Here is a 7794-nt window from a genome sequence, read left to right as displayed (position 1 = left end):
TTGCATCAATGTTGGGGGGGCCACAGCCACCCCAGGAGCCTACATAGCTCCGCCACTGTACACATGCCACTCCCCACCACACATTCACCCACGTAAATAAACAACAAAACCGGACCTAAATAAATTAGTTATAAATTAGAAAGAATATTGTACATTTCCCCTCCCCGCGTCCTAACTGCCATTAAATCACCTAACTTACCACTCCCCATCACACATTCACCCACCTACCTCGCGCGCCGGTTCGAAGTCCCCTTATCCCCACCTACCTACAGTAGATCGAGAAAACCACCGCCGGCGACCACTACAGCCGCCTCCATGGAGAAAAGCCTCGGCTGGCAGAGAGCGATGATGAAGCTCGCCGGCGATGACGAGGGGTGGCGCGCCCAGTTGGCGGAGGTCTGCGGCTGGTTCCCCACCACGGAGATGTTGGTCAACCACGCGCATGGCCTCGTCAAAGTCCTGACCGACGCCGAGAAGAAGCGCGCCTTCCCCTACGGCTGCGGCGTCCCGCCGGCTCTCCTCCTCGTCTGGGAAATGCGAGAGGCCACGCTGAGAGAATCCCCTGTTCAGCGCGCAAGGTGGTGGATGTACGCTCCATCATCATGACGATGCGGCCAGATCCAGCACGCGTCGCATCGAGGGCGGAGCACGTCGACGTCGAGCTCGCTCTCCCTGCGCCCGTCAGCCCGAACTACCAGGTCCGCCACGTGCCGAAGCCAGTCCTGCCGTTGGGCTCTGACATCATGGAGGACGACGTGGACGAGGTACTGCTCGTCCCTGATGACCCTGAGGAGGGCGAGGAGGATGCCATGCAGATGGTAGCGCCTATCGCCGTCGAGGGTAGCAAAACAATGCCCATCGACGTCGAGCTCCTTCCCCTGCACCCTGACATAGTGAAGGTGGAAGAAGAGGAGGTGGCTCAGGATCAGGTGGCTTAGGATCCGGTGGCACAGCTGTCGAACAGGACGGCGGTCAAGAAGAAGGCTTTTCCGTGTGTGGTGCGCCGCTCACACTGCCTCAAATTTCTAAAGAAGTGAAGATGGGCACAGTTGCTGAAGGAGGAGGAAGCTGCTTGTTATCTTAGGTATGCTGTTATATGTTTCAGCATATAAGTTTGCTGTTCTCCTAGTTGCTACTGGGCTCCTTCAGCTCCATGCTTGCTTTTGATGTAATAATGATCGATGTAGGGTGGATTGTTTCGTAGCTTGTGAACTTGTTTGGGTCATTGCGCGGTTTGGCTGGCCTGTGTTGGCCTTCTCTTTTTAGACTGAACTTCGTTCTGAACTTTCGTGGTTTTCAGTAATGAAAATCGAAAGGGGCAAGCCCTTATTTGATAAAAAAAATTGGGCTTGATGTTGGTTAGGTGTGCTTTTCTCCAGGTAATTATATAAGTTATGGAATCGGTACGGTTTGGTCGGGTTCTTTGTGGCTAAAGAACTGAATATCTACTGCCTAGCCTAAGTGTGAAGTTCAGTTAAGTTTTCAGAATATTGAATATGTACTGTTGTTTTGCTTCAGTGTTGAATCAAAGGTGTAGGTGTTGCTAGATGTTGCTCCTATGTTGCAACAAGACAATGAAGTGGGCTGCTGCACAAATCAGTAGTGTTGCTATGTGATGTGCCCATGTGCATCACTTACCAAATATAGAACATGACAAATGTGCAGTGTCTGCCAAATGTAGAACATGCCACAAGTGCATTGTCTACCAATCATGATGGCACCATGTTATTTCTGCTGCAATGTCTATTACACTTTGCCCATAAACTGAATAGCAAATAATTCATCAGGATTTCATCATGTCAACTACAATGATGTCAATAACTTTATGAACAATCTACTTGGTAACTATGACAACAATTATAGTGGCAAGCAGGCCAAGATACAGAAGACCTCCAAATCCTAAAATCCTATCCCTATAGAGCAATATTTCCTTGTGCATCTTAACCATTGCCCTCTTTTCTTTCTCATTCCTTTTAATTTCAGCTTCACATTCTGTAATCTTAGTCTCCAGTTTCTTGTTCTTCATGGCTAGATACTTAATGACTGAATTTGCTTTGCTATCCCACTCCCCATCAACCCATTCAACATACTCAGAAGTGCCATCATCCTAAATAAATCATGAGCAATTCAAGTCAATTAATAATGCGATAGAGCGAATGAGCGGACATGACTAATTTTCATCTGTGTAATACGTTCTGCCTCGATATATTTACATAGCTAACATGATTACTTTTCATAATCATGTGATGAGGGGAAATTACCAGGAGATTATTGACATGCAGATAGCTAAGGCAGAAGGCAAAAGTTTGATAGAGTTTTTAAAAAAGTAAAGAATGTGAAAATTTTAAGATGAAACTTCCGAGAGCAGTTGAAGAGAAAAATAGAATGCGAATACTATGAATGTGATAAATACAATTATAAAAAAATTGAAGAACGCGAACAATATTAAGCAAGAACAATTGATACTTGAAGCCAAAACTTTATTGGTATGATGAAATTGTCTTCTCCGAGCGAATTGTATGACCGAATTGTCAGGTACGAGCCTATTGTTTGACAGACACATACACATGTATGTGTCACAATATTCGAGATGCCGTGATTATTACATAAAAATAATAGAAACAGTAAGATAATCATGTCGTCGAAACCATCGACCGGACTAAATCCAAAGCACTAAAACTTGACCCTTGCATGCCGCAAGAACTCTTCATGCGCGCCTTTTCCTTGCGATTTAGCGAATTTTGTTCTTCACACACTCCATCGTGTTCGAAGGTGACATAATCAACTCGGCGACGAAACGTCTTCTCCTTGCGTCAACGCTGGCCTGCAAAAAATGACATACAAGTTACATGAACCGAATTTTGTACACGACCATAGTAGCTACTCTACAAACGTAAATAACAACATACCTGTGAAAAATCGCGGGTCATTTGGTCCCCGTCCCAATGCTGTAGACATTCTGTGACAAAAAGGCCACAAGAGTTCCTGGTATATATGCAAACATTAGCGGCGTGCAATACGAACATGTGTATTGTTGTTTGAATGTGCATGATGTCGTACTAACTCACCCATCCTCTTGCTGCGGCATGTCATACTCGTTGATAGGCCACTTACTTACGTCCGGATATTTCCCTGGTGTAATAAGATTTGCTTGGCGAAAATCGTTTGCTATAGCCATTCGCTATAAACAGGATAGTGTTAAAGAAGAATCATAAACAACATGGAAGAGCAATGGTACAAATGTTGGTTATATTACCAGTGCTTTGACAGTCTTTTCTGTCAGCTCCAGAGGATAGAGTGAATCGAGAACTTGGAATTCTTTCTTGATCATGTGCATGACCACGGTCATCCAGTGGGCATTTTTGATATTCAACGCGATATACGTCTACAGTGCCAAAAACCATTATGGATCAAATGAAATACTAGATGAAATGTCCTAAAGTGAAGAATTACAAACATAACGTACCTTATCACGCACAGTATACTCTTGCGTGACTCTATTAACTGCTCCAGCTTTGGACAGAGCACTGTCCATATTGCAGCTCGACGGCAACGGATCGTCTCGCGCGATAGCACGATCTACAAGGAATTTGGACCTCCACGCTGGCCAGAGGTAACAATCATCACCAACGCTCAGCTCCAAATGTCCCATATAAGCATCAATAATCTTCATAGAATATCAGGGCATTACATGTTGAAATTTGAGACATAGATTATTGACAATTTAAATAACAGAACATGCAAGTAGTACTTACATCGTCCGACAGCCATCTATGACTTAGTACCGGTCGAATCCTTTCGGATGTCAGAGATATGCCACGAGCTTCACTGTAGTAAACTTTCTTCCCCTTATTCTTGTCGGTGCAAGAAGCTAACTCGACAAATGAAACAGCTGCATCAATTATTTCCGGCGTCAACTCATCTGCCACACCCTCCGGCTCATCAATCTCAGAAAAAAGAGCTGCATGAAATAATATGAACGTCAACAATGGTGATCATATGCATTCATAGTATACAACAAACCGAGAAAGTTAGTTACGATACCCCTACTAGCAGAACGGGTACCGGTGGGTTTCTGACCACGGTTGGTACGCCTGCTGGGCTTTTCAAGTGCGTAGGGGGATTCAAATTTCTTGGAAACGGTCCGCTTCCGCTTACCGGACATAACTTCCTCATCCTTATCAACTGTTGCACCCTTTTTTCCGTTCGCCTTAGCCATTAACTCGCTGACAGAAGATGGACAAATGTCTTTGTCCGATGAAGGTGCTTGTGTAGAATTACCAACGACCCAAGGGTTTTCGGGTGTAGCGCCACATTCATCATTACGCTTAATAAGTGCAGCTTCCTTGTGTCCATTCATCTTTGCTGGGGTTTTCTGTTTGGCAAACAAGTGGTGTGAACATTTCAGCCCATATAAAAATGGAAGGAGAAAGTTATAGACAGAAATATATATACATAGTACCTCAAGTACGGATTTATCATTGGGAACCACTTCATCAGGCTGCGTCATGTCAATGACAGGCTCTCCGTGTGAGTCTATGTCATCCTTGTAAACGAATTCCTTCTTTTCATATGGACCGTTCTCGAACGAATCCACTTCTTGATCCACATCATTGTCCACAGATGGCACGGCAGCAGCCGACTTGTACATGACACCTGATTTGTTCATCTTCTCCAACAACCTCTGCAATAGATATATAAAGTTAAGAATGCTTGCATGGTTTAAAACAAGGAACAAACTGTAAACTATTATGTTATGGTGTGACACCTCAGCAACTTGATCAGGGATTTGCCTCATCTGGGTGTGTATGAAGTCCATGCACCGCTTCATTAGAAGCTCCATCAAGTCTTCCGACATTGGGGCTGTCATCGACTTCTTTGCGTTTCCATTTGCAGGTTTGGTTTTTGGATTCATGGTAGGCACATTATATGGGATTTTGGGCTCCTGCGCCCTATACTCTTGGGTGATATTATTTTCGATCTGCATGCGATATACAAGTACATGTGATGAATTAAAAATAAATATTGTTTAGTTACAAAACATTTAAGAAAGACAGAACAGAATGACTTACCTTGACGTTACCACGGCCGCGCCCATTGTGATAGTCGAACCGATCTCTCCTAGTGGCTGCACCTTCGGTCCAGTTCCTCATAAGAGGTTGTATGGACAAGTTGGGATTATAGGCGCAATCGCCTTTGACAGGTTGCACCTTCTCCCAGTACAAGTACTACAAAAAATATAAGGATTTAGAGTTAGTTCAATACGGCACATAAAATTGCAATGATATTATAATTGACATTATTCAACAGGCCTCATTTGTGTACCTGCAACAGAGCCAAATTGCCTTTTGGCCATTGGCGTAGGTGTTTGCCTTTCTTCACTATGCGAAGGCAATCGAGTAGAACACGCAGGGTGAAGGCATTCCAGTTAATCTTCGAAATACGTTTCACATCATGGACCAAAGCGTAGTACTGCTTTGGCACAATCTTGCTCGACATGGGAGCAATAATTGTTCCTAACAGGACAAGGACTAATTTCCGAAGAAAATCGTCGTCGGTGGCTTTACTTTTAATTATGTCCTCAATGAGATTATCAATCACTATGTTTTCTGATGTCTTACTGAGAAATTGTGGTGGCACCCGCTCCTTCATGTCCTCTCCTTCTTCAATCAGAATGTCTGAAGCGGAGAGTCCTTGGTTCTCGAGGTTAAAGATGCACTCGACGTCGACCGCACCGAGAGTCACCTCCCCAACCTGATCTTGTATAATGAATCTGGACTTGCTGGCATCAAAATTCTCAATCATATACCTAATCAGAAGGGTACGCATCTTAATAGATGATATCTGGAGCATGCTGCGTAATGTTGTATCAGCCACTCTAGCGCGTTGACCGCTCGATAGAGCGGCAACAAGCTTGCACCATTTTTCAACGGCACACACTATTTCTACATTCAGCTCGTCCATCCTATAGAAAGAAAATATAAAACTTCGTTACATTTGCCAACACAAATGCAAAAATAACAATAGACATGTAAAAATATAAAACTTTCTGGCAGCAGCAAACAAAAATGCAAAAATAACACTAATGCAAATATAAAACTAGCACCATGTATACAGCAACATGCACCCAAGTGTGTGCTGATATGAGGCAATAAAAAATAACATTCTGTTTGCATAATTGTTTTTTTCGACAAGATCTTTAAAACAAGACTAATATTGAATATATTTTTGAAAGTTTGTTTTTAGACAACTAAATAACCATGCTTCAATCTTGTTTTGTATAATTGTTTTAGTTCCGTGCATTTTTTTAATAATGTTGCATTGTGTATCATAATGTTACATTGTGTCGTGTGTTACATTGTGTATTGTGTATCTTTAAAATGTCGTAAAGAAAAAAATCTAACTAACACTATGGCTCGCCGTGTTACATTGTGTATCATAATGTTACATTGGCTGCCGATTCTTCTTAATTTTACAGTGTTTCATCATGATTCAGAACATGAATCTTCAAACTTGTTAAAATATATTCAAAAGTGGTCTCGTATTAAAGTTCTCGTTGTCATAAACACATATATGCATCGGATCTTCAAGAAAAATCAACGGCTCTTCCATGCACGGTACCTCCCGAGCATGGGAGATTTTCTTTTCTCTATTCTACCCTGATATGAAAGATTTATTTCATGTACGCCTTCTGGTCAGAACCCATCTAGTCGAGTTGATACTAGCTACTTGAAACTATGTGGTAAACCTAAGTCCATGAGAGCAACAATACGATAGAACTAGCTTGCTATGAAGGCACGAGGTAAGGAGGACAACTTACTTGATCGGTCGACGAAGATGAAAGAAGTCGGCGATGCGTTGTCGACGTAGTTCGTCGACGGCTGCCAGCACGTGGGGACGACCTTGATCTTCTCGGGGGTTTTGTGGCGTGTGGGATGCGGCGGACGGAGCTGTCGACGACTCGCCGGCAGGAGGCGATCTAGACGACGACATGTGCGAGGAGGTTGAGATTATATACGAGGTCGTCTCCTAGGTCGTCGTAACTTCCCTGTGGCCAATCTCGCGATCTATATTTTCCTCCGTTGAATCAAGGCTGAACGTGCTCCTCAATCGTAGGGATTAGGAACATAAGGATTAGCACGATCCCGGAATTGTGTAACCGAACGGCAACTACTCTCGTGATCGACGTGCATGTGATCGACGTGCATGGAAAGCGCAGCGTGGTGGGCCCCCACAATATGGATCGGGCAGTTATTTGCGGTCTGGGCCGGCCCACCTACCTCTACATTGTTTTTTCCTCAAAATTAATATCATTGTTTCTTCCCTCAATAAAAAATATTTGTGACACCTATTAGTTATTGTACATTTGTATATGTTCAACAATATTTATAGTATCTCTATCGGTTCTGCAATATTATATATTCAAATGTATCTCTATCAGTGTGCACAAATTCGGACACAAAACGCAAGTTGCGTCACGTGGGGGCAGTGTTGTAGGGTTTTGTCGCCGGATAAACCGTAGAAAATGGTTCGAGTGTCAGAAATGAACGATACTTGTCATGCATGCATGCCATGATCATCCTTAGGTATGCATAAAGTTTGGGATCATTCGGTGGGACCGGGAAGGTAAACCACTTTCAGACCTGCCCTCCGGCAGACCCGAATGGTCCTGCTTGTACATGGTGCATGTGGAGGCATGCATGAGATGACCCCAACTATTGGGACCATGTGGGCATGGCCAATGTGGTCCCCCCGGCAAGGTGTGCACAAATTCGGACACAAAACGCACGTTGC

At 43.6% G+C, this 7794-nt stretch overlaps 1 long non-coding RNA gene across 1 annotated transcript; it reads right to left on the bottom strand.

Moving 5' to 3' along the window:
- Positions 1-2971: 2971 nt before the first annotated feature.
- Positions 2972-3363, bottom strand: LOC119339542. The gene is made up of 3 exons (XR_005164175.1): positions 3257-3363; positions 3069-3181; positions 2972-2985 (listed from the first exon to the last, which is right to left on the bottom strand). It is a non-coding gene; the product is annotated as an uncharacterized LOC119339542 (long non-coding RNA).
- Between the last annotated feature and the right edge of the window lie 4431 nt (positions 3364-7794).

The sequence above is a fragment of the Triticum dicoccoides genome, chromosome 7B (assembly GCF_002162155.2).
Source record: "Triticum dicoccoides isolate Atlit2015 ecotype Zavitan chromosome 7B, WEW_v2.0, whole genome shotgun sequence".
Taxonomy (NCBI): Eukaryota; Viridiplantae; Streptophyta; class Magnoliopsida; order Poales; family Poaceae; genus Triticum; species Triticum dicoccoides.
The sequence above is the reverse complement of the archived record's forward strand: the minus strand, read 5'-3'. Positions and strand labels throughout refer to the sequence as shown.